Source organism: Geotrypetes seraphini, chromosome 9 (genome assembly GCF_902459505.1).
Source record: "Geotrypetes seraphini chromosome 9, aGeoSer1.1, whole genome shotgun sequence".
Taxonomy (NCBI): domain Eukaryota; kingdom Metazoa; phylum Chordata; class Amphibia; order Gymnophiona; family Dermophiidae; genus Geotrypetes; species Geotrypetes seraphini.
The window spans coordinates 35,064,263-35,092,142 of record NC_047092.1 but is presented as its reverse complement, the minus strand read 5'-3'; the positions used below and the strand labels follow the sequence as shown (position 1 = coordinate 35,092,142).

Genomic DNA, 27,880 nt, shown 5'->3' with positions numbered 1-27,880 from the left:
AGAGACAGAAAGAAAGACAGACAGAAAGAAATGCCTAAGTCTACACATCTATTCTAGCACCCGTTAATGTAATAGGATAAAAAACTAGTAAGACAATATTTACCTGAATAATTTCTAGATTTAATTTTATTTTATGCAATAAACTGTTAACTTATATCTGTTAAAAGTGTCGGTCTCTTTTCTTACTGGTATTTTGCTGGAGACTGTACGAACCCTGAAATTCCTAAAACCTTGGTAGCAAATCGGTGGAATGAGCCTTGTCATGGGGATTTCAAATCAGAATAAAAGACCATTGTGACATATTTTCTATGCTAAAACAGGGCTGCACTGAAACTAAGGGGTGCTACACTTAGATGGTAACTCTAGCAATTAGGAAACAAAGCCAGTGCCAGGCAGACCTCTCTACTTGCTCCTATTGCTTGACTGATCCTCTTTATACAGCCTTCTCCTTGCTGCTCCATTGACCAAATGCTGCTTATATAGCCTTTTCCTTGTTTCCAAAACTGATCCCATTCTCCATACACAGTTTCCTTCTTGCTGCTGTCATTTTGTCTCACCTCCACATATGGGTTATGGATTTTTGAATACAGCCTGATACTGCTTTTCTCTCCTCTCTACTTTCCCACACCTCTCACCTGACTTCTCCCTCCCTACTCCTACTTCTACCCCATTCCAACCCTCTATCCCTGTCGCAGACCTCTCACTGCTGCTACCACATCCTCTTTCTGAACATACATTCCAGGGACCTGATATTGAATAAATAAAATAAGCAGAGGGTTTTATATAACTGAATCTCTCTTCATTTTTTAAAGCATCAACTACAACGTTACCTACAACTACAACAGGTAAAATTAAATGTTGTTCATATATTTTATGTTTTCTGTTTTGTTTTATTTTAGTGAGTAACAATCATCCTATATAATAAAAGGCTAGTCGCGCATGCGCACTCCTATTTGCGTGCTTCCGAGATCAGTAGGTCTGTGGTCGCAGGAGTACGCATGCATGCTAATACGTCACCAGCCACCGATCGCCTCCTCAAGCCGGGACTGCAGCTAGCCACCGATCTCCGTTCCTCCAGCGGGGGTGGAGGGGAATGGGGGGGTCTGGGAGGTGAGGGATCACGGCCGCACAGCGTCCCCACCGGGGAGCCCAGCAACTTTCCGCTGCCTGGGACCTGAGTCCTTTGCCGCCCCCCTTCCTGCAGGCCCGACTGGCGATATAAGCAGCATGTACAGCAGTCGTCGCACGCTGTTTCGTGCCCTTCTACTGCCCTGATTTGCTCTGCCGTGTTTCTGATGATGTCATCAGGGATGTGCCAGAGTAAATCAGGGCAGTAGAAGGACCCGAAGCAGTGTGTGAAGACTGCTGCACACGCTGCTTGAATCGCCATGTGTAGTCAGAGCCGCGGGAAGGGAAGGGGGGGGGGCGGCTAAGGACTCGGGACCACGTTTGTAGTCGGGACCGCGGGAAGGGAAAGGGGGGTAGAGGAAACGCTAATGCTGTTGCACAGGGAACTGGTGTGGGGGGATGGAAATGAAGAGGAAGAAAATGCTGCTTTGGACAGACAGAGAGAGGAAGGAAGGGAGACAGAAAGAAAAGAAGAAAGACACAGGGACAGGTGCACAGGGAACTGGTGTGGGGGAGGGAAATGGAGGGGGAGGAAATGCTTCTTCGCACAGACAGACAGAGGGAGGAAGGGAGACAGAAAGAAAAAAAGAAAGACACAGGGGCAGGGAGATACACAGAAAGACAGCCAGACAAATGGGGTCAGGGAGAGAGACAGACAGAAAGAAAGACAGCGGGAGTCGCGTCAGGACGGGTGCGGGATGCGGCAGAGGGAACTTTTCCAATGGGTTCAACTGGGGGGCTGTCGGGAACCTCTGATCAGGGGCAGAGCAAGGTAAGTGTATCTTAGGGATAAGAAGGAGGAGGGGGGGAGAAAAAGGAAGAGACACCTACTGCTGGACAGGGGGAGAAGGAAAGATGTGCTGATGGACAGGGTGGTGAAGAAAAAGGAACGGAGGCCTAATCTTGGACAGGGGGAGAAGGACTGCTGCTGCATAAGGAGAGCAGAGAAGGGGTGGTGGTGGACACAGGGGACGTAAAAGGAACTGATAATGGACAGGGGGAGCAGGCCAGGGGTGGTGATGGATTGCAAGTAACTTGGTATGCAAGTGTTTTGCAAGATAAGCAAAATATTTTATTAAATTTTAACTTGATATACAAGCAAGGCCTCGCAATAAAAGTACATACTGTATTTTGTATTAGTTTTTGGGTTGTGGAGTTTCCATTATTTCTTATGGGGAAATTTGCTTTGATATACGAGTGTTTTGGATTACAAGCATGTTTTCAGAACATATTATGCTCGCAATACAAGGATTTATTGTACTTTATTGTAGGTTAAAGCACATTTTGTGATGAAAATTAAAATTTTGTGTCTGTGTGAGGAAATCAGATGCTTTTGGGTGGAAGACAGATTGTGGAATCAGATGCCCCTGAGGGAGTTGGGCGAATTGCATTCCTTGGATAGAGCCCTACAAAGGTTTAATTTACCTGAGAAGCTTCAGTAGGTTCCTGCACAGAAAAGAAACAATTATTAATGTTTAACAACTAAATTACACAATAGAAAAAAGAGTGAAGTAGATAGTAAGAGGTAAAAAGAAGGAAACAAAGGGGTACTTAAATGCAATACTCCTGAATGTTTATCTGTGAGAGATAAGATACAGTTTCAATGTTATAGAATTAAGAGTTAAGCTAAATATAAAGGTATAAGAAATGTTACCCGCTATAATAAAACCCTTAACGTGCATAAGCACTTCAGTTTGGTGTCTTAATGCCGCCGTGATTCGTGACTCTGTGATGCCGCATGCGCAGTAGGTGACTGCGACGGTTTCGTTCTCATGCGCATACGGGGCAATGGCTTCCCCTCACCCACACACCAGCCAGCCTGCGCCTCGATGAATGGCAAATGTCCAGGCCTCTAGGGGTCAAGGCACCACTGCCAGGTGCACAGACAGCATGTGGGAACATAATTGTGGCTCTTCAGCGTTGTGAAAGAGCCAGAGGTAAAAGGGAGGAGAGTTTGCCTGAGAGACAGGGGGAGGTAAAAGTAAGTGAAAAGGGCTACTGCTAGACAGGGGGAGCATGGAAGGGGTGCTGCTAGACAGGGGGGGAGGTAAAAGGAAGGGAGAAGGGCTACTCCTGGCCAGGGGGAGCAGGGAAGGGGTGCTGCTGGACAGGGGGAAGTAAAGGAAGGAAGAAGGACTACTGCTGGACAGAGGGAGCAGATAAGGGGTGCTGCTGGACAGGGGGAGGTCAAAGAAAGAGAGAAGAGCTACTGCTGGACAGGGGGAGCATGGAAGGGGTGCTGCTAGACAGGGGGGAGGTAAAAGTAAGTGAGAAGGGCTACTGCTGGACAGGGGGAGCATGGAAGGGGTGCTGCTAGACAGGGGGGGAGGTAAAAGGAAGGGAGAAGGGCTACTCCTGGCCAGGGGGAGCAGGGAAGGGGTGCTGCTGGACAGGGGGGAGAGATAGAAAGAAATAAAGACAGACAGTGGGCAGGGAGAGTGAAAGAAAGAAAGAAATGCCTGTCTACACATATATTCTAGCACCCGTTAATGTAATGGGCTAAAAAACTAGTAAGACAATGTTTACCTGAATAATTTCTAGATTAAATTTTATTTTATGCAATAAACTGTTAACTTATATCTGTTATTTAAAGTGTCGGTCTTTTTCCTTACTTTATTTTGCTGGAGACTATACGAACCTTGAAGTTCCTAAAACCTTGGTAGCAATTCGGTGGAATGAGCCTTGTCATGGGGATTTCAAATCAGAATAAAAGACCATTGTGACATATTTTCTATGTCTGTATGCTAAAACAGGGCTGCACTGAAACTAAGGGGTGCTACACTTAGATGGTAACTCTAGCAATTAGGAAACAAAGCCAGTGCCAGGCAGACCTCTCTACTTGCTCCCATTGCTTGACTGATCCTCTTTATACAGCCTTCTCCTTGCTGCTCCATTGACCAAATGCTGCTTATATAGCCTTTTCCTTGTTTCCAATACTGAACCCATTCTCCTTACACAGCTTCATTCTTGCTGCTGTCATTTTGTCTCACCTCCACATATGGGTTATGGATTTTGAATACAGCCTGATACTGCTTTTCTCTCCTCTCTACTTTCTCACACCTCTGACTTCTCCCTCTCTACTGCTACTTCCACCACATTCTATGCAAAACCCTCTATCCCTGTCACAGACCTCTCACTGCTGCTACCACATCCTCTTTCTGAACATACATTCCAGGGACCTGACATTGAATAAATAAAATAAGCAGAGGGTTTTATTTAATTGAATCTCTCTTCATTTTTTAAAGCATCAACTACAACGTTATCTACAAATAGAACAGGTAAAATTAAATATGTTGTTGATATATTTTATGTTTTCTGTATTGTTTCATTTTAGTGAACAATCATATTTAAAATAATATAATTTATTGTAGGTTTAAACACATTTTGTGATGACAATTAGAATTTTGTGTATGTGTTAGGGATTCTGATGCTTTTGGATGGGAGATAGATTGTGTACTCAAATACCCTTGAGGGGGTTGGGGGAATTGCATGCCTTGGTGGGAGCCATGCACGGGATCACTCTCAAGAATGAGGGGTGGTTATCAGGTTCTATGTTCACATCAGGAAGCAGGGATTTTAAAAGTCACTCCAACACATGTATAGGATAGGGTAGCATGTTATATTTATCTATTTAACACAGTTCATTCTTTTTTTCTGTTCAAAATTATTTTATTGAAGTTTCATAAGTAAACAAAACAGAAAAGAGCACTTGTACAATACTTGGGAATCCTTCTAATTGCTGTCCTGCAGGCATTTTACAATTGTCCTTTTTTTGATTGAGCTTCTTGTAAAAAACTATAGGATTTCTACATAGCTTGACCTGCAGATATGAATCCCCCTCTCCACGTCCTATTTAGAACCTTGCCCTAAATTTCATCTTCTGTTCAGATTCCCACTCTCCTGGTCTCATAATTCCCTTCTGCAGATCTTCATAGTCTTCTGCCATTTTAATGACTTTGAATACTGTCATGTCAAACCCTAAGCATGGCCCCACAGAAGATGTCAATAGCAAGTGTAAATTGTCACACTAAGTGCATCAATTGTTGTGCATAACCTAGAAAACATTGAAGCATGAAGGCAGATGACCATATCAGTCTGCCCACCCATGGCTTCTACTACCCCTTCCTTTCCCTTAGCTGTGTTAGCACACATTAATTGTGCTAAGAACTTCCTAAATCTAATCCCCCTGTTGTAACTCTCCAACCAACCCAATCCTCCACAAAAACCTAAAGAAACCTCACCTTTGGCTCATCATTAACTTGACACCCTTTTAATCCCTTTTCTCCCTGAGCATCCCTGAGTACTCATGTTATTTATCTAGTAGGTAATTCCTACTGGTCTAGAGGGATGGAGTAGTTCCTCTCTGCTCTTGCACTGTTTGTCTTTGGGTATCTCTACATATATTGAAAAGACAAGTCCGACCTCAGTAGTACATGACACGATAAAATTATTTCAAATGCAATGTCCTGTACACTGGTTAAAACCCAAAATAGTTTATACTAGCTCCAACTTAATTCAGAATGCTACAGCATGACTGATAGAAAGGTGCAAATTGTGACACACCTATACCCTTGCTCTCACCGGCAGGGGGTATAGTTGTGTTGAATCTTGGCTCTGTCGGCGTGGCCTCCACAGGTAGGAGGAAGGCTTTTCAGGTTAGAACAGACCTAGGCTCCTGCCTAGTCTGCCAGGCCACACTGAGATTATCTTTGCCCAAAAAGGAGGTGACGCATTTTAAGTCTGTTCAAAACTTGTTCATTAACTTTATTAACCAAGGGGGTCTGAATACTATCAGCCACCCACATAGAATGCAGCACTTCAGCATACAGTTGAAATACCATACAGGTGTCAGAGTTGTCAGAATGGCTTACAGTTAGAGTATGGCATGTAAAGGCAATTCCCTGGACTTGCTTTGCCTCGACAATAGTCCTTTTCACCAGGGTTCAGAAACACAAAAATGCCACCAAAATAAATCTCCAAAATCATGAAAACGAACTGCCTAACAAAGCAGGAACCTAAAGAAGCAATTGTGACTTAATGTTCCAACTTTCAGCTAACTTAGCTGAATAAGGTTAAAGAGTTCAGAGCTGACTTCTAAGCTCATTAGTAACAGCTGAGTTTCTCAGCTCATGGAGCACAGCAGGATAATAGATAAGCTGCAGAGTTTTACTGAAGCTTTCACACAGGCATTTCACACTTATTCAAGATACAGTTCTCTTGAGCAAACACTGACCAACGGTGCAACTCCCAAAGTGAAACGAGAGGCTCTCCTGCTATCTCTAATCACTGCCAGCTGGGGCTTGGATTACCAAGAGCCAGCAGAAGCACAGCCTTGCTTCACTCCCTTTAGGAACTAACCTCCATTTCGGCAGGGGAATTATTAGCTTCCAAAAAACGGCTCAGAGATCTCCATGGCTTCTGCCTTCTCAGTAGCGACTGGGGTTGAGCTTGGGCAGTCCTCAGACATCTCTATGTCCTCACTAAGGTGGGGCTGAGGAGAGAGACTTCTCTCCTTCTCTGCCTCCTTGCACTGCTGTAGGTCATCCCTTGCCCGAGGCTCCTCAGCTCCGGCTCGGTCCCTGCTCTCCTCACTGTGATTCCATGCTCTGCTTTTACGTGAGTTAAAGCCCCACCCCTCTCTCCTAGGAGCCAGGGAGTTGGGCAGGAAATCCCTAGGGAAGTAATACAACTTCCTCCTAGGCTGGTAATGTGCATACCTTGCAGGTTTAGGACTCCCTTTCTCAATAAGAGTCCTATCAGGCTTTCTGGAGTACCTATACTGAGACAGCGCTCTCTGCTGGATATTCCTATGCTCCTGTCTCTCCTGCTCTACCTCACTGTCTGAGGGGTAGTCAGCCATTTCCAAAACTTTACTTTTAACCTGGTCAGCCCTTCTGACCAGGGACTGTGTTCTGCTTTTATCCCTTACAGGGACAAAGCTGGCTACAGGTTTGTCACAAAATAACATGAACACATCACATCCTTCCTGAAAAAAACTAAACTGGCTAATTTATAAGTGAGTAACATTGCCAAAGGGTTAGGAGAAATAGTTTTCCTTTTTGCAGATGACATGAATATACCAGACGTAGTAGAAAACATGACAAAAATTAGAAGAATGGTCTAAGGACTGACAATTGAAATTTGATGTGAAGAAGTGTAAATTTGATGTGAAGACCCCCCAGAACAATCCAGACTGGAGTCAAGTACAGAATTAAAGTCCCCCAAAAGAACCAGAGGAGCAGAGAACTGAGATTGTAAATGGAGAAGAGTACCCAAAAGCCTTTTGAAATAGGAACGCTGTGCCACATTAGGAGCATAGACAGAGGCTAGGAGTACCCGCTGTTGATGGAGCATACCCTGAACCAACACATAGCGTCCCTCTGGGTCAGAAATGACCTTGGTCATAGTAAAAGGTACAGACTTATGAATAAGAAGAGCCACCCCTGCCTTAGCTTTGGATGAGGAGGCATGATAACACTGACCAACCCACGAACGCTTGAGTTTAGCATGCTCAAGCGAAGAGAGTTTAGTCTCCTGTAAACCAGCAATGTCTGCCTGATGGCGGGCCAGACACTGAAGGATCTTTGCTCGTTTAACTGGGGAGTTTATCCCGGAAACATTCCATGAGACACAGCAAAGTCCCCTCTTAGCTCTCTCGGGCCACTGCCGGAAAGGATTAGCAAGCAGAATAAACAAAAACTGTTGCCAGGGCGCCAAGCCCTCACCCCAGCAGACACATCACAAACACTCACTCACCCAAGAATCAAACATATCCACATCCCCCCACCCCCAACCTTCCCAACCTCCCCCCTCCCCCCACCCATTCCCCCCCCCCGCCCCGAGTCAAATCACTATCCACTATGCCAAACAGATGAGGGTGCCCCCATGCCAATAGCTCCCCCTCCCCCCCACATATGCAAACCCGGCATACCAGGAACCAAATAAAACAGAACAGTGAAAAAACCAGAAACAGAACAGCAAATGTACAGGGTAACAGTAGGCAGACCTTTGTTCCATGCCCAGGAATGCACAGGCTATGAAGATGCCAGCCTCGTGTCCCCTACAAGTCTCCAGTCCCCCTTATGCCACCCGTGAAACAGAAACTCCCAGGCAGTAGGAGGGCAAGAGCCGGAAAACGAAAAACACACAGGCACAGTCCGCCGGGCAACTCAGGCCAAGCCATCCGCGGACGGGAACCACTGCAGCAATTGTGCCTGAGCTGCCTCACACGTGTCAAACACATGCGGCTGTCCCTGGTAAAGCACACGAAGCCTGGCCGGGAACTGTAGAGTAAAACGAACATCCCTGTCCATCAGCTTCTTGCAAACAGGAGAGAACCCTCTCCTGAGGGACGCCACCTTGACAGAATAATCTTGGAAAACAAGGATCCTCTGATTCTGGAACGTAAGATCTTTCTTCTTGCGGTAGGATTTCATAATCTGGTCTTTAATGGCAAAGTTAAGCAGGCGCAGGATGACAATGCGCGGTCTTGCAGCACCATCTACCTTCCTACCCAGCCGGTGGGCCCGCTCAATCCGCACAGGGCCTAAAGCAGCTGTATCCAAGAGCTCAGACGAAAGCCACTTCTCCAGGACAGTAGCCAAAGTAGCATCAGGCACCACTTCACGAGGCGCAAGTTGTTCCGACGGGAACGGTTCTCCAGATCATCAATCTTGTCCGTGCAAGCAGACACCTGGGCGCGCAGCGTAGCAAGCTCACATTGCACTGCATTCAGAGAGTCCTCTGCTGAGCTCACCCGCTGTTCCACCTCCGTCACTCTGCTGTTAAACGCATGCACTGCCGTGGACAAAGTCGCTAAGGTCTCTGTAACCGTGTCTAATCTCGTGCACTGCTGCTGTGATTTTGGACACCAGCGGTTCAGTAACAGGGTCAGAGTCCTCGGCCCAGCCTGCCATTTTTTCCTCTGCTGAAGCCTGGGCCTTCCCACGTGTCCCGTCCTTCTTAGCACTTTTGGTGGACATAACGGCTCCGTTTTTTCGGACAAACTTGTCCATAAAGGGAATCAAGGTCACTCGTTCCAAATCGGGTCGCGAACCAAAGCAGAAAATAGTTCAAAATAAGCAGAGTAAAGGGAGAGCTACGGAGCTCAGGAAAAACACAGCTTCCCTGCTCACAGCGTGGCCACGCCCCCCCCCCCCCCCCATAGTTGCTTTGTTAGCGCCAGCTGCTGTGGTAAAAGCTCTGTGGTTCATAGACTTCCTATGAGCATCAGAGCTAATAGTGCCGCAAACAGCAATAAAAAAGCCTAACGCGGCTTCATAAAAGGGGGCCTGAGTTTTTTAGGGAGGAATTCATTAATGTGTTGTACTTTTATGATGGGTTATTTTAGCACAGGGTCCCAATTTATCCAATGAGATCTTGTACTATAATAGCACAACTTCTGGAAAATTAACCTGTCTTAACAGAAGCATACATTGATGAATTCCCTCCCTTAACGTTTGCTAAGTCTGGATTTTTAGATATTCTTTTGTTTGGAAGCACAATATTCACTGTTATTATTATTGTGTGATATTTTTCATTGATATAAGTCACAAGGGGAGTTTGTGGATCAGAAGCCAGAACCCTATCTCACAGAGAAGATCACTTGTATGTTTATTGTTTGGAATTGAGACTTTTTAAAGTACTTTCATAACTGAAATTAAAAATTGTAGAGACATTGTGATGTACAAGGCAGACTCATTTAGACATTAGCCTAATGATTGCCATTCATGAGTTGTCGGCCCGGGGTAACTCTGTTCAGCTTTCATCTACAATTCCCCAGTATTGGGGCCTTTCTCATTTTCTTTAATAGACACAAGTGTTCCTCCTGTGAGTTGGGTGCAGGGGGTTAAGTCCTCTACGACGATTGCTGCCAATTTCTTTGGAGTTTGATACCAGCTTTATTTTTGGCCTTAGTAAAAGAGAGCCTTAGGCATGAGGATTTATATCATGTTTCAGTTGGTGTAAATGCCTAAAGTTAGGCACTGTTCCCAGCATCAAATGCTATTTTATAATCAGCGCCTAATTTTGGGTTCCTTCTACGAAAGCCGTGGCAAAAGCGGCCTTAGCGCTATGCTTTCGCTTGCCTTTCCCACGCACTAAGTCCACTTGTGCCATGGCGGGAAAATGGCCTACTTTCTCATTTTCCAAGTTAATGATGATGCACTAATTTGCGCAGCCATTAAAAAAAAGTTACCATGTGAGCCCCTACCAACACCTATTTTGAAGGCGGTATGGGCCCAAATGCCAACCCCGTGCTAATCGATTGGCGTGTGGCAGTGCCTCATTCTCAGAGTACCAGTGTCACATCTACCCCCAATCATGCCCTATTGGAGAAAATTAAGAATGTGTTTTTAAGTGTGCAGTGTACACAAGCAAAGAGGCAAATTTACAGCAGGACAGCAGCGCATGTCCGAAGGTAAGCCTTTTTAATGTGTGGTAAGTACGTGCTGGCGCTTACCACAGTTTAGTAAAAGGACCCATTTGAGCCCCATGTATAGCATAGCACTAAGCATTATTTTTTGACACTGAGTTTTTAGGTATCATTTACAAAATCTAGTTCACTGTGCCTTAGTTTTTACAGTTAATGGATCCCAGGCAAAACCATAGTATACTTCAGTAAATAGATATAGAAGCGTCAGAGAGAAAATAGAGCATTTCACTGCTTCTTATATATCATTAAGTGCTGATATTTCAGCATAAAACACAGCCTTATTCTTATGCAGTTCACCTTACTAAACTAAACCTTAAATTTATAGACCGGGCCATCTTCATAAAAATGGAGTTCGACTCTGTTAATAATCATAAGATGAACCAGCAATGATAAGATAAAAAAAGATTAAAAATAAAAAGTGACAAACCCCCCAAAAGACAAAAATAACAGTAAAAAAATTAAACAGAACGAGTTGTTAAATGCTTAGAAAATAAGAATGTTTTCAGTGTTTTACAAAATAGTTGAAGGGAGTTTAATTCTCTTATAGATGGAATTGCATTCCAAGCCTCTGTTAATTTAAACATGTAAGAATTCACCTTACATGGTTACATGCTGAATATTGCATTTAACCTCATATGTGCTAGCCAACCGTGCATGCCTTGATGTTCAGTGCTGGTGCCTAGTCATGCTTTGCATTGAATATTCGGGCATAAGGCCAGAAGCAGCCAAAAAATTGCCGACCGCTATAGGCTGAGTATTTACCCCCTAGTGTTTATTTCTTCCTCTAAAATGAAAACCTATAGAAACTGTGGCTTCATTATTTAATTGATGGCATTTATATGGATAGAACAGGCTAGATTTAGATACGGACGTAGCATGTGGCAGTTGCTGGGTCTGTATGTTCATTTTTTCATGTATATAACTTTAAAATGGCTTCTCCTACTCCTTATGCAGGCAAATACCATATATACTCAAACATAAATTGATATTTTGGGGCCAAAAAATTGGCCAAAACTGGGGATCTCGGTTTATATTTAAGCCCTCCCTCCCACGAAAATCACTGTCACTGCTGTCCTCCCACTCAACTCCTCCCCGAAGACTACCGAAGCTAATGTCTTCCACTCCAACCTTTCCCCCACCCCAGTACTGGTGCTGTTATCCGCCACTCTAACTCCTCTCCCCCCAAGGCCACTAGCACTGCTCTCTTCCTTACTATACACAAAATGATCGGTGCTGCTGTCCATCTCCACCCCCACCCCTGACTGGCACTTTACTTATCATTTGTGTGCTGCTAACAATGATGTTATACGCTTGACCGGTGCTGGGCCTTGAGCATCTACACATGCTCAAGACCTTCTGGCTCTCGCCCTCCCCAAGATTCTCATTCTTAATTCTCAGAGCATGAAAATCTCAGAAAGGGCAGAAGCCGGAAGGCCTTTATTATGCGCAGATAGATGCTCAAGGCCCCACACCGCCCAGAGTAGAACATCAGCATCAGCCTCCTTCTGCACCAGTATGCGTTCAGTAAGTAAAGAATTGGTTGGGGGGAGGAGGTGGACAGCAGCAGCAATCAGCTTGGGTGCAGAAGGGAGGAGAGCAGTGCTGGTAGCCTTAGGGGGATTAGAGTGATAAATTGCAGCACCGATGGTACTTGGGGGGGGGGGGGGATTATAGCACTGGTAGTCTTCGGGGCAGGGAGGGGGAAATGAGCAGGAGGATATCAGCGATAGTGGTTATGGGAGGTGGTTAAGTGGGAAGATTGCAATGATGTCGATTGAGGCTTACCTTATACTTGAATATGAACCCTCCAGTTTATATTTGAGTTAACAGTTTTCCCCTCTTTTTTAGGGGGCGTTGCTATCTTGGTTTATGATTGAATAGGTTTATATTCAAGCATATACAGTATCCATGCAGTTTTTGTACTTTGTATGTATTTTAAGAAAACACGCTGCATTTGGCAGAGCCTTTGTAAACTACGACTGGAATTGAACACAATCCATCTCAATTCTGATCTTAGTGTTCTATGTAGAATGGACCTTGTGTTTATGACAATTCATTTTAATGAATCTGTTAAATTTAGAAACCACTAAAAATTTGTGAAAATTAAATTTAAATTTGCATTTGTTTCTACAGAGCATTTTGAACCTGAACATAAACTAGAAAATGCCGGTATGTCTTGAAACACTTTTTAACTTAGAATTATTTGAAGAATGATAAGTAATTTGTCTATTTTGAGTGCATTCAACTCAAGACAGAGCAGCACCCATGAGATGATTGAATCTACCTGTCCAGGGCACTATAAATTTACAGAGAATCATAGGCATGGAATTTATCCTACTGAAAATATGAATATGAATAATGTTGAAAAGGGCTGAAAAAGTCATGTGTCTGCATAATCTTTGTTTCCTCCCTTGTTTATATTATTCTCCACCCTTGGTATGTTTTTTTCTTTATTCATTTTATAAACATAAAGTGTGCATCATATTATCAACAGTTAACAATATAGACAGCACTTAATTCCATCAAATGATATAATAAGTACATATCCCTCCCCCCACCCACCCTTTCATACAGTACAAAAACAATACAAATGATACAAGCCTCCCATCCACCCTTCCTGGATGTGTATAATCAACAGGCAAAACTAGTAATCAATCTTCTTATAATGTCCCAATTGTATTGCACTCATACGTTCAAATTTATAAGTTTGGCACAAGGATTCCCACCAAAAACTATAGTTTAACCTGTCCCAATTTTTCCAAATAAGCTATATGGCAATTCCCGTCATGATGAAAAGTAACCTATTGTTATATGAAATTATTGGACTCTTGGCCATCAGTAACGTACCAAACAGCACTAGGTGATATGTCAATGCCAATGGAACTTCCAGTATTCTGTTTATTTGACCCCAAATGGATCGCCAAACTTAAGTATCAAGGGACAAAAGAAGAGCAGATAATCCAGTGTCCCTATATCGAGATGACAGTGCCAACATCTATTTGACTTAGAACTATCTAATTTTTGTAACCTACTAGGGGTCCAAAAACTTCTATGCAACAAAAAAAAACAAACACGCTGACACTGTACATCTCATCCTTCAAGTCCAAATTTGTGGTCATTGAGATGCAGAAATCTGCTGCTTTATCTTAATGCTCCAAATGTCATTAAGATTAGTTTTTGGTTTCTTATTCAAAAATTCAGATATTAATGTATACCACTTCTGGCTGGAAGCAAAGACCCGGCAAGCTATACCAAGTTTTTAAATTGCGTCAATCAGGGAACCCTTCTCAATGGTCTGCTTCAACGGCAACCACTTATATACTTAAGACTTTGCGATACCAAATGTTTCTTGCAGTCGTGAAAAGTCAAGCATCTTTCCATCTGATAACACATCATCCAGTTTCAAACAATCATAGTGCACAACAGCTATTTACACAAATAATGTTACAAAAAAAGCACTTTTAACTAATAGATGTACCTAACAATCACTTTAACCCACCCCCACCACCAAATTAATAATCCATTACACATAATTAGGATAGAATTATCCTGTGAATCCCCCCACCCCCTGGATGTGTATAATGAAATGACCAAAAATAAAATCAAAACTTACAATAGCTTATCAAAAGTTCCCAAATGCTCAAAAACTTCTTATAATTTCCATGTTGTACAGCCAACACCCGCTCCATTTTAAAAATATGACACAACAATTCCCACCAAATAACACCTTTGCTAAAGCTACAGGATTCTCAAATAACACCGTTGTTAAAGCTACAGGATTTTCAAATAATTTATTTATTTGATTCCAAATAGATTTCCAAAATTTGGATCTTTTCCAGATAAGCCCATTCAAAAAGTTAACCCGTGCCACCCAGAAAAGATTATAAAAAAGAGGATATGAAACTTGTATTTGTAGTTTTAATTAAAGAGGGTGAAATTGGGACATGTCATTAATAATTTGTTTGAAAAGGTCCGTATTTCGGTACCTTTGCCTCCAAACGAACTCACACAATTAGCTGTCTACTAAAGATCGGTGTGTGCCGCTTTGGCGCTTATTCTGCATCTTGTAGACGTGCCAGAAGGTTTCGATGGTTTGTGTGTGAACTCCAGTCGTTGGATCCACAAAGTTGTGGTAAATAGGTCAAGATTGGGGGCTCGAGCGTCAGAAAGTTCATTTATGGTAAATAGGTAAAGGATGCGTGAGCTGGCAAAAGGTGGCGGGGCTTAGGTTTTCGCGCGTGCACTTTTTCCATTAGTGGCGGGGCTTATCTGGAAAAGATCTCAAAATTTTTGTATCAGTAGACAGTAAAACAGCAAATGATCCAATGATGATTTGTTTTCAGCTAAAGCCCTTCCCCCACTTCCTATAGTTTCATCAACCACTTTACAAATATTGTTGTTAAATATTTAATCTCTGCTTCTTTTGCAACACCAACTTCAACTGCAGAACAAGGTAAATTACATTTATTTTTATAAAGTTCCCAAATCTTGTATATGGTATTTCTTTTGATTCTAATCTGGTTTATTTCTCAATGTTTCTCATGGTCCTTTTCCTCTATGACCAATATCAAAGAATTGATCTCTAGTTGCTGATTTGTTTTCAAATAAAGCCCATCCCCCCACTTTCCATAGTTGCATCTACCACTTTACAAATTCATCAGTTATTAAATCTTTAATCCCTGCTTCTTTAGAAACACCAGCTCCATCTGCAGCACAAGGTAAATTATATTTACTTTTGACAGATTCTTTAAAAAGTTCCCAAATCTTGTATATGGTATTTCTTTTGATTCTAATCTGGTTTATTTCTCAATGTTTCTCATGGTCCTTTTCCTCTATGACCAATATCAAAGAATTGATCTCCAGTTTCTTATTTGTTTTCAAATAAAGCCCATCCCCCACTTCCCATAGTTGCATCAACCACTTTACAAATTCATCAGTTATTAAATCTTTAATCTCTGCTTCTTTAGCAACAACAGCTGCACCTTCAGCACAAGGTAAATTATATTTACTTTTGACAGATTATTTAAAAAGTTCCCAAATCTTGTATATGGTATTTCTTTTGATTCTAATCTGGTTTATTTTCTCAATGTTTCTCTTGGTCCTTTTCCACTATGACCAATATCACAGAATTGATCTCCAGTTTCTGATTTGATTTCAAATAAAGCCCATCCCCCACTTCCCATAGTTGCATCAACCACTTTCAAATTCATCAGTTGTTAAATCTTTAATCTCTGCTTCTTTAGCAACAACAGCTTCACCTGCAGCACCAGGTAAATTATATTTACTTTTGACAGATTCTTTAAAAAGTTCCCAAATCTTGTATATGGTATTTGTTTTGATTCTCATGGTCCTTTTCCTATATGACCAATATGACAGAATTGATCTCCTGTTGCTGATTTGTTTTCAACTAAAGCCCATCCCCCACTTCCTATAGTTTCATCAACCACTTTACAAATTAATCAGTTGTTAAATATTTAATCTCTGCTTTTTTTGCAACAACAGATGTACCTGCAATACAAGGTAAAACTTCAGATTCTTATAAAGTTCCCAAATCTTGTATATGGTTTTACTTTTGTGAAGCACACCTAAGTGTTATTCTGCTAATTCTTGTGTAACTTTCATAGCTAGATCCACAAAGGAGGCATAGACAGGGAAGTGCATGGGCAGGACTTAGGCAGGGAGCCCACTTATGCAGATAGCGTAAAGCTTTTGCTGTATTAAGGTGCCTGCACTAATGCCAGCTCTAGGGCTGGTACAACAGTAGGCACTTAATGCTGTTATTCTGTAATGGAACCTAGGTACCTTAGGTGAAACAGAGGTGAAGTTGTGATGTACATGCTTATTTCATAAATTATATGAGTATGTGCATGTAGGGTAATTCTATAAGTGTACACATTTTTATAGGCGCATAGAGGGCACCCAATTGGCAAATATTCTATATAGGAATGCAGGCAGCTACTTTCTTTGATAAAATACATGTGTAATCAGGTAGATCTATGCATATCTGCTTAAGCATGAGCACTTACACCAGCCATAGGGATAGCAAGTGTGCACTTAAGTAACATAGTAAATGATAGCAGACCTGAATGGTCCATTCAGTCTGTCCAATAGTTACACGCATTAAAAATTCATGTTTGAATTAAATTGACTATTTTTCTCTGATATTTCTGGGCCATAGACCTTAGAAGTCTGCCCAGTACTACTGTCCTTAGGTTCCAACTACTGGAGTTGTCATCAAAGCTTGTTCCAACCTATGCAAACCATTTCATCATTTGCGGGATTCAGACCGTGAAAGTCTGCCAGCGCCTTCCTCCTGTTCCAAATTGCTGGGGCTTCCATGAAAGCACTCCTCGGCCCATCCTAAACTGAAATGCCATATAACAGGACACAGATCGTGCAAGTCTGTTTAGTGCCTACATTGGTTCTTCAATTTATACCCCTCATTTTCTGATTAGAGATCCTTTGTGTTCATTCCACACTTTTTTTCCCTCCACCACCTCGGGAGGGCATTCCAGGCATCATACACATATAACTCTGGCTATGTGTATGCCCACTATGTAAGAAAAACAAACAAAACTGCAGACTGTGTACAAGATGCAGGCAAAAATTTATTGTACCAAAATTAAAATGCAAATAAGTAAAATAAAACCCTTTTACCAATCAAGGGACCCGACACAGTCCGTGTTTTGGACAAACCTTCGTCAGGGGTCCACGGTGAAAAAGGTTGGGACATACCATAAAAAATGAAGATAAGTAACAAAGTGCCTGAATATTGTGTTCGCCGAGGATTGCTGCAAAAAGTAAAGCGTCTCAAGGAAGCAATATACAGGCACTTTGTTACTTTTCTTCATTTTTTATGGTATGTCCCAACCTTTTTCACCGTGGACCCCTGACGAAGGTTTGTCCGAAACATAGACCGTGTCGGGTCCCTTGATTGGTAAAAGGGTTTTATTTTACTTATTTGCATTTTAATTTTGGTACAATACATTTTTGCCTGCAGCTTGTACACAGTCTGCAGTTTTGTTTGTTTCTCCTGCTTGGATTTTCTGCAGACAAAGTTGGACTTTCTCCTTTGTTTTGTTGCCCACTATGTAAGACACGTGCATATTTGTAGATTAGCACTTAAGTGTGTATTTGATACTTATACACATATATGTGAGTATTCTAAAACATTTACCCACATAAATGCTGGACCTCCTTTATAGAATTAACCTCATATAGTAAATGCAGACATTTACATCTGTCGCAGTACATTTCAAAATTTGTGCACTCTTGCGGCTGAATCTGGGAGTGTATTTTATAAAGCCACACAGGTATCTATACTGTTGTAAATATATCACACAATATTCAAAGTGATTTAAATGGCCTAGAGGAGCTTCTGGCCATTTAAATCTTTTGTCCAGGGCTAACTACGAACATTTGATGGTACTTAAGCAGTTTGTACTGCTGAATATCCATGGCTAGCACCTAAGCTAAAACAGGCTAACTTGTAGGTGATCCGGGGCGTTGTTGACACTTATAGAGTTAAATCCGATATTTAGCCCTTAACCACATAAATTGAGCCACATAAAGGGCTCCTTTTACTAAGGTGTGCTAGCAGTTTTAGAGCATGCTTAGCGCATGCTACAATGCCACGCGCGCTAAACTCTAACGCCTCCATAGAGCTTGCGTTAGTATTTTTCATTTAGCGTGTGGTTTGCGCACGCTAAAAATGCTAGCGAACCTATGTGGTTCATTTTTGCAGTTAAGGGCTGTCTATTGCATTTGAATGTATAAATTTCAGCCAGCAACGTGCACACGGTACTGTCTGTGCCCAGACACGGCCTGGTACTAAATATCCAGGATTACTGCTGGCAGCAGACATAAAAACACTGCTGCCATCTGTATTCAAATACAGTCATTATTATATATAATGAAATATACAATTTTTTCTGTCTAATAGTGGTAAAGCCAATAATTGTTGATCAACCTATGTTAGGTAAGCCTTAATTCCTTTTTAACTCTTTGATACAAATATCGGGACCAACCCAATAGCTAAAAAATGAAACAATACACTATCATACTAGACTTGGGCTACAATGAAAGTGTCTTTTCTCCCTGTCACAAGGATATGAGTGAATTTTGGCAGTGCTCAAACAGCATCTGGACAGGCCTAACATTGCAGTTTTGATCTCAAGGCCTCTTCTGGGGCTTTAGATGCAGCAGTTGAGGCAAAGGGAATAGGCAGTGAGAGAAAGAGAGAAGAACGAGGGTGGAAGGAACACAGAACAGCAGAGAAGAAAATGGGGAAGAACCAGGACAGTGAGAAGTCTCTCTGAACTCTAAATAGTAAAGAGCCTACATGCTGAAGCTTTTGACACTAATGCAATTGTGAATGTTTGCTAAAGTGAGCAATAGTTTAACCCAGATTAGTTAATTGGGATGGGCTAAAAATATTTAAATGTTAGATGTGAAATTATATGAATCAATGCATTTAATATTACCTCAATATGCTCTAACAGTGTGGTTAAAGCAAAAGCTTAACTATAGCACCTAAGGTACAGTGGTAGCCGCTCGGTGCGGTTGTCAATCAACCCTTGAGCTGCTGTTTGTAGAATCCTGCTAGTACTTAGGCAACGGTAGGCACCTTGGAGTTAGGCGCCGGTATATTAGGTCAGGTTATACCAGGTGCCTAACTTGGATGCCTAATTTACTGGTGCCTAACTTGGACACCTCACGAAACCTAAGTCAACCACACCTATTCTCCGCCTCTAACAATGCCTACTTTTCAGGTAGGCTTCATTAGGTGTCTCCAATTAGACATTTGCAAGGCACCATGGAGAATTTTAATTTACATTTTAAAAAAATTATTCATTTCCTTTCAATGGCACGGTCAACTACATATCTTAGATATGTGGGAGATACTCTTTAAATAGCTGGATATTGTAATCCAAGAATTTCTAAAATCTCAGCTTTATTCATTATCTTTAAAATTTTTTACTCTTTTATTTCATACATTAATAAAGTGCTTCAGTTGTGCATGGTTGATCAACTACAGAGGTTATTCACAAAACATCAGAAACGCTTCAAAATCTTCTTTATCATGTCTCTAAATTGTATCGTTTTTTGTTAGTCTTTCTTTATTTTGAAATTTGTTCATAACCTCTGAAAAAGTGAACTAGTGCTTAAGGTGCTGTGTTATAAAGTGCTGTGCTTATATCTCCATCGGGTTACATTACCCCCTGACTCTAGTTTCGATTATATCTTCGTCAGGAGGGGTACTAGGAGTATAAAAGCAATACAAAAAGTGAATTACTAAATACTTATATTAAAACCACATACAACATTCTAATACATTAAATATTTAAATATTCCATTAATCGTAATATTTCTTATATTATTTCATACCTGTTAGTCGGCTCTTTCTCTAGGGGAGACAAGCTAAGTCTGAACCTTTCTTACAATATTCCCACTTTTTATATCATATCCTGTTTACTCTTCTCCTATCCGGAATTAAAATCTCTGACAACGTAATCCATTCAACTTCCATATTTAATCCTGTAAATGTAGATGTTTTCCAGTTAAATATAAACCGTTGTTCTTTATAACGTAATAATTTGCTAATGTCGCCCTGGTATTGTGTTATATGTATTAGAACAGTGTATCGTAACGAATCTATTTCATGGCATTCCTGGAGCCAATGGGCTACAAGCGGGGCGGTTACCCGAGCACAATGTATATTACTAAGATGCTCCGTTATACGAGTTTTTATCATCCGACTCATTTGTCCAATATACAATTTATTGCACGGACATCTTATACAATATATCACCCCTGATGACTCACAATTTGTACCCGATGATAGTTTAAATTGTTTACCATTTGATTGAGGAATTTCTATTTTGGATCTTGCTCCAATACATATTTGCAATTGCGGCAATGACCACATTTACTATGGGGAGGTAAGAATCTATGCTCACATTGTTTATTTTTACGATATTTTAACTGTTCTCCTAGGCTACTTGTTCTTCTGAAAGCAAATTTAGGGGTTTTATTTAACTGTGGGTGAATTTGTAACACCGACCAATGTTTTAATATAATGTGTTTTATCTGATTACTTTTAGAACTATATGGTAAAACACAAGCAATTTGAGACTCTTGATTAGAAGGTTCCGGTAATAGGAGCCAGGGGCGATAACAACTCCTTGCTCTCTTCCAAGCTTTTTTAACAATTTTCTTCGGGTAGCCCCTATCACAGAATTTATGATACATAATGTTGGCTTGAGTATTAAAATCTTCCTCTTGGGAGCAAATGCGTCTTATTCTTAGGAATTGACCTGTTGGTATACTGTTCTTCAAAATTTGCGGATGATGGCTTTGATATTGAAGTAACGTATTTCTATCAGTGGTCTTTTTGTGTAGACTGGTTAGAGAATGACACGGGGAAAAAATCTGTCCCCGTCACCGCCCCATCACCGGCCCACCATCCTCTGCACCGCCCCGTCACCGCCGATCCCTTCACCGCCCCGTCACCGTCACCGCCATCCCTTTCACCGCCCCGTCACCGCCACTGCCATCCCATTCACCGCCCCGTCACCGTCCCCGCTGCATCCATATAAGCCTTTTTCCTTTCACTCCCTCCTTCCAATTTGAGCCGGGAACACTAGCGATCGCACGGTCCCCGCGGCCACTACCTGCCTGCCCGGTCGATCCTGGTGTTTGGCCGGCTCTCTCCCTTCTACTCACCTTGGTTTGTGGGTTTTCTTTTTCGGCAACCTGCGCGCTTTCCCAGGGAGCCGCACACGCGCGGCTGCTCAGTGTTCGATCTTCTGCTCTGCTGCAACTTCCTGTTTCCGGTTGCGTCAGAGCAGAAGATCGAGGCTGAGCAGCGGCGGGTGTGCGCGGCTCTCTGGTAGCGTGCGGGTCGCCGAGGAGGAGGATCTGCGGACTGGGGTGAGGAGAGGGGAGAGAGCTGGCTGGACACTGGAATCGATTGGGCGGGCGGGTGTGAGCTGCGGGGACCGCGCGTTCCTTCATGCCTCACTGCCAGGGACAAGACCATTCACCGCCCCGCGGGCGGTGAATGGCCTTGTCCCCATCGCCGCAGCGACTGCTAGTTTTCTTCCCCGTTTTCGGCGAGTGACCCACGGCTGAAATGCGGTGGCTGCGGGTAAACCGCCACCGTGTCATTCTCTAAGACTGGTGACGAGATAATTGTGATGCTTAATCAAAGTAACATCCAAAAATGAAATAGATTCTCTACTTAACGTATGTGTAAATTTAATATTAGAGTCACACTGATTAATCTCCGAAAGAAATAACTGAAGCTGTATCTCGTCACCAGTCCACACAAAAAGAACATCATCAATAAACCGTTTCCACAATTTGATGAATTTAAAATACCTGGACCTATACACAAATGTACTTTCAAATCCGGCCATGTATAAACATGCCAGAGTTGGCGCGACCGCAGCGCCCATAGCCACACCTTTAGTCTGAAGATACATTTTATTTTTGAATTGAAAGTAATTATTAAATATGACAATATCTGCTAATTGATTTATCATATTTTGTTTTTCCGGTGGTATGTTAAGTTGAACCGAGTGAGTTTGCACTAAGGACGCTGCGGCCGCCTGAGGTACATTTGTGTATAGGGCTACCACATCGGCTGTCACTAGTATAGCGTCTTCTGGGATACATAAACCCAGTGGCGTACCTAGGGTATGTGGCACCCGGGGCCCATCATTTTTTGACACCCCCCCATGTAAAAAAATATTTTTTGTAATGACCATGAAACGGAATAAATGGTCAGAATAGAAACAGGCAGTGAAAATTTTCTTATATTCCAAACATAACATAACATAACATAAATTATGTCTGAATTGTCATGACATCAGAAGTACATATGGAGTAGTTGCAGGTGATGCTTGGGACAGTTCTGATTGTGTTAGTTCGGTTTTATGTGTTTTTTGAATAGAAGGGTTTTTATTTCTTTTTGAAGGTTTTGCAGTCTGTGGTCGATGTCAATTGGTTGTAGAGTTGGGGGTCGAGTGTTGCAGCTCGAATGGCTAGGAGGTTGTCGAACAGTTTTTTTCTTTTGACGTTTTTGGTTGGAGGGTGTGTGAATGGTGCGTGAGTTCTCCTATGTCTGTTTGAAGTGGATTGAATTATTTAGCTGAAGAAATTAGTTACCCCCTCATCCCACACACATTAATTCTCTTCCATTTTTGTTCCCATTATAAAAAACACCGATAAGTTCCCAGAAAAAAAATACATTAAAATAAGAAGTGAAAACAAAGGCCCCTATAACATAAGAATAGCCTAACTGGGTCAGACCAATGGTCCATCATGCCCAGTAGCCCATTCTCATGGTAGCCAATCCAGGATACTAATACCTGGTCAAAACCCAATGAGTAGCAACATTCCATGCTACCGATCCAGGGCAAGCAGACACTTCCCCCATGTCTTAATAACAGATTATGGACTTTTCCTCCAGGAATTTGTCCAAATCTTTCTTAAAACCAGCTACACTATCTGCTTTTACCATAACTTCTGGCCACTTCATTTTTAAGTTTAGATCTTTCCTTTCAAACAGAGACCTTGCTAGATGTCAAATACAGCACAAGGTAACTTCACATGGACTTAGCTGTGCAGGAAATGTGAATCTCCTCATACACCCACCATATAGTGCAAAAATGTGCAAAGGTCTGTTTTTTTCTTTCGATCACTACATAGCCTAATGCCACACAAGCAGCGCTGTTACAAACATATTCTGTAGGTCAATGCTAAGGATAACAAAGTTTCCTTCCTTGGACCAGAAGGAGATACTGATAAACCACTGGAAGAGATCCCAACACAACACCCAATGACCCACTCAGTGTGTGAACCAGTTGAGTGGAGTGGACTAACTGGGGGGTGGAAATGGGCCCGGAGTTTGCTCAGCAGAATTTCCCAGACCACCTCTTCCTCTCAACACATTGACACGCTGCCACCACCACCACTAGGAACACCTCACTGGGTAGGCCAGCTATGCTATAAACTTTATAAAACACATTATTATATTTTCTTATAAAGCACATATTTTAACTGAACTCTCTGACATCCTCAGCCTTTCCATTCACAAAAATAGAAGGAAGAAAAGTTCCCATTTCCTGCTGTTTCATGTCCCCGGCCTATACAATATTTTTTTTCTGCAGACCCTTCAAAAGTCTGACCAAATCCTCGTTTCACTTGCATTATAAAGTACTGAGGATGCCATCTCTCCCCAATCCCAGGTCCTAAAGTCTAAGACAGTAGCGCAAACTAATGCTGCCAGATTCAGGAAAAAAAATTTCGATTCGATTCAGCCTTTTGAATTGGTTTTTCAATTCGATTTTCCTGCCCAGTTGGGTGATTTTTTTCAAAACTCCTGGTGGGTTTTATAGCTTTTTCACCCCCTTTGGCTTCTCCTAACCACACTGGCGCTGTGGTGTAAATAAAATAAAGAAACAAAAAGGACTTTTCCTCTCTCTGTTAAATCCTAGCTCACGTTTGCAGTCCAACACCAGCTCTGTCAGGATATACATTTCAAATCTGACATATTATAATCACAAAACAGAAAATAAAATTAATTTTTCTACCTTTTGTTGTCTGGTTATATTTCAAATCTTGTTGGTCCAAGGCTCTGGTTTTCTTCTGATAACTTGCTTGCCAGGGTCTCCTTCTTTCTTCTTTCTGCGTGCTAACCATCCATCTGCCAACTCTGTCCTCCCTTTCCATTTCCCTTCCCTCCCCAGGAAGTCTGGTATCTTTCCTTTTTTTCATCTCCCTCCACAGATCCACCTTTTCTTAACTATCCTTTCATCCGGCATCTCTCCCTCCTTCCCCACCACCCCAGAGTCCACCATCTCTCCCTTTCTTTTCCCAATTACCCTCCTATCCAGTATCTCTATCCCTCCTCACACCATCCCTTGTGTCCAATTTCTCTCCCTTTCAGTTCCTTCCCTCCCTAAATCCCATGGTCCATCATTTCTCTCCCTCTCCTCTATTTTCAGACCCATTATTTCTTCATCCCCCCCCCAAAGTTTGGCATATGCACGTCTCTTTGAACACCCCCTTCCCTCTGTGTACTTCTAAACCAGGGTCCCCCCCAAAGGCCTGTCCCCCCCTTAAAGGTCTGCCTGTCCCCCCTTGAAGGCCTGCACCCCCCTTGAAGGCATGTCCCACCCCCTTGTAGGCCTGTCCCCCCCCTGGAAGGCCTGTCCCTCCCCCTTGTAGGCCTGTCCCCCCACCTTGAAGACCTGCCTGCCTGTCCCCCCCCTTGAAGGCCTGACCCCCCCTTGAAGGTCTGCACCCCCCCGAAGGCCTGCACCCCCCTGAAGGCCTGTCCCCCCCCTTGAAGGCCTGTCCCACCCCCTTGTAGGCCTGTCCCCCCTTGAAGGCCTGCCTGCCTGTCCCCCCTTGAAGGCCTGTCCCCCCTTGAAGGCCTGTCCCCCCCCTTGAAGGCCTGCACCCCCCCGAAGTCCTGCACCCCCCCTGAAGACCAGCACCCCCCCCTGAAGGCCTGTCCCACCCCCTTGTAGGCCTGTCCACCCCCCTTGTAGACCTGTCCCCCCTTGAAGGTCTGCCTGCCCCCCCCTTGAAGGCCTGTCCCTCCCCCTTGAAGGTCTGCACACCCCCCTCCCCCGAAGGCCTGTCCCCCCCTTGAAGGCCTGCCTGCCTGTCACCCCCCTCCCCCTTGAATGCTTGCCTGCCTGCCCACCCGCCCCACCCCGAAGGACCGCTCGCCCCCCTGGCCTCCCCGCACCACCTATGAAGCAGCACTACCTATGCTCCCGGCCTTGCCGTTCAGTCCCCACCACCACCACCACCACCCCCGAAGGACCGCTCGCCCCACTGACCTTCCACTAACCCTAACCCTGACTGCACCACCTATGAAGCAGCCGCAGCAGGATCGCGACGTCAGCTATCCCTGCGCTGCTTCCTGCGCCGCGTTCCCACCCCTCCTCTGACGTCAGAGGAGGGGCGGGACCGCGGCGCAGGAATCAGCGCCCAAGCAGCTTAGGGATAGCTGACCTCGCGATCCTGCTGCTTGCTGCTTCACAGGTGGTGCAGGAAGGTCAGTGGGGCGAGCGGTCCTTCGGGGGTGTGGGGGGACTGAACGGCAAGGCCGGGAGCACCCCTTTAGGGCTGGCACCCGGGGCGGACCGCCCCTCCCGCCCCCCCCCCCTTGGTACGCCACTGCATAAACCCTCCACTATTTGCAAAATATGTGTTGTATCCTTCACATAGGAAGGTGCTAATGGGACGAATTTTTTTAGAAAACCATCTAAATATTTAGAGACCCTCTCAAGTGCCGACCCTTTACCCGTAACTATCGGGCGTCCTGGCGGGGCTATTGGATTTTTGTGCACTTTGGGTATAAAATATATCTCTGGAATTCTGGGATATTTAATATTGAGATATTAATGTATGAAATAAAAGAGTAAAAAATTTTAAAGATAATGAATAAAGCTGAGATTTTAGAAATTCACGGTCAACTACCATGCCATTTAAGCCAATTGACTGAATTGAGCTTAGGTATGGGTTTTAGTTAGGCTTCGCTAGGCGGCCTCAATTAGTGTGACTAGCGGCACCTAACTAAAGTCCCGTTTATAGAATCTGACCCTTAATGCCTACAAAATAGTTGTAGTTAAGAGATTACGTGCTGAGGGCCATGCGCTAATGGGAAGATTAACGCATGGCCATTATTACACAAATGTAATATGTGGCCATTTTATAGCCATGCTAAAATGGATTCAGCATATGAGAAACTCACACACTCATCATAGGGCAGGCCACATTTTACTTAGCACATCTTTGTAAAAGGAGCCTCCAGTTCTGAATGTCATGCTTCACCCAGTAAGTAATTTTGTGTCCCTAACTTACCAAGCACACAAAATTTAGCTGCACAGAGCACACTTACATTTATCTGGTCAATATGTTTATTCGATAAAATATGCACCCAGTTCTGGTTGAGGTAAAAAGCTATCTTAAGTTAACCAGATAAAATTATCCCAATATCTTTAATTTCAATAGACCACTGAATATATGGATAAAATTGTGCATGTAACTTTATGTGGATAGGTTGCCCACGTCAGTTTTGACCTCTGGGCTTGACTATAACACAACACTTAGGTGAAAAAAAAGAGCCTGTTTTATAAAGAGAACATTAAAACAGGCTCTCAAAACCAACACCAATAGCAGACAAAAGCCCATGTACAAATGTATGCCTACTCCATAAAAGGTATAAATTTGTGTATGAATGCTATGCATATACAAATGTATTTAATTAAAAAAAAATGCATGTTCATAACAATTCTGCCCAAAGTACACCCCAGAAATACCTAAATGCAGATCATATAAAACTGGGTATACATTTTCCATGTGTATATATATTACACGCATATAATTTTAGAAACTTGCCCCTTTGTGTTATCTTTGGATAAAATAATTACAAATTATAATTTGGGTACTACAGTAAAAACATTAGAATATCCGACTATATATTTTATCTGTAAACTAGAGTAGGACTATTTATATTGGTCAAGGAAGCACAATGTATGACACACCTGTAATAAAAACTGAATTATAAATTAGTCTTTTTTTCTTAACATTAGCCCTAAACACTTCTATGCCTACACTTGGTAAGAAAATAATGTTTTGTTTAACGTATTCTGATTTTGGAAGTAATTAATTTGTACATTACCTTCTCTTGCTTAACTTGTATACATCTGTGCAGAAATTCACATACACTTTTAGTTAAAATCAGTCTTCCTTTATTGAAAACAGTACTATCACATCATAAGTTAAACAAAAATGTATCATCTTTTGTCAAAGAACACCTTTCCCAAATCTTGTATATGGTATTTCTTTTGATTCTAATCTGGTTTATTTCTCAATGTTTCTCATGGTCCTTTTCCTCTATGACCAATATCAAATAATTGATCTCTAGTTGCTGATTTGTTTTCAAATAAAGCCCATCCCCCCACTTTCCATAGTTGCATCTACCACTTTACAAATTCATCAGTTATTAAATCTTTAATCCCTGCTTCTTTAGAAACACCAGCTCCATCTGCAGCACAAGGTAAATTATATTTACTTTTGACAGATTCTTTAAAAAGTTCCCAAATCTTGTATATGGTATTTCTTTTGATTCTAATCTGGTTTATTTCTCAATGTTTCTCATGGTCCTTTTCCTCTATGACCAATATCAAATAATTGATCTCTAGTTGCTGATTTGTTTTCAAATAAAGCCCATCCCCCCACTTTCCATAGTTGCATCTACCACTTTACAAATTCATCAGTTATTAAATCTTTAAT

At 42.5% G+C, this 27,880-nt stretch overlaps 1 long non-coding RNA gene across 1 annotated transcript; it reads left to right on the top strand.

The window, feature by feature from the left end:
- The first annotated feature begins 698 nt into the window (after positions 1-698).
- On the top strand, positions 699-27,200 carry LOC117366554. The gene is made up of 10 exons (XR_004540609.1): positions 699-845; positions 4,374-4,406; positions 12,695-12,730; positions 15,009-15,014; positions 15,253-15,279; positions 15,529-15,555; positions 15,805-15,831; positions 16,064-16,081; positions 18,504-18,539; positions 27,178-27,200. It is a non-coding gene; the product is annotated as an uncharacterized LOC117366554 (long non-coding RNA).
- Positions 27,201-27,880: the final 680 nt, after the last annotated feature.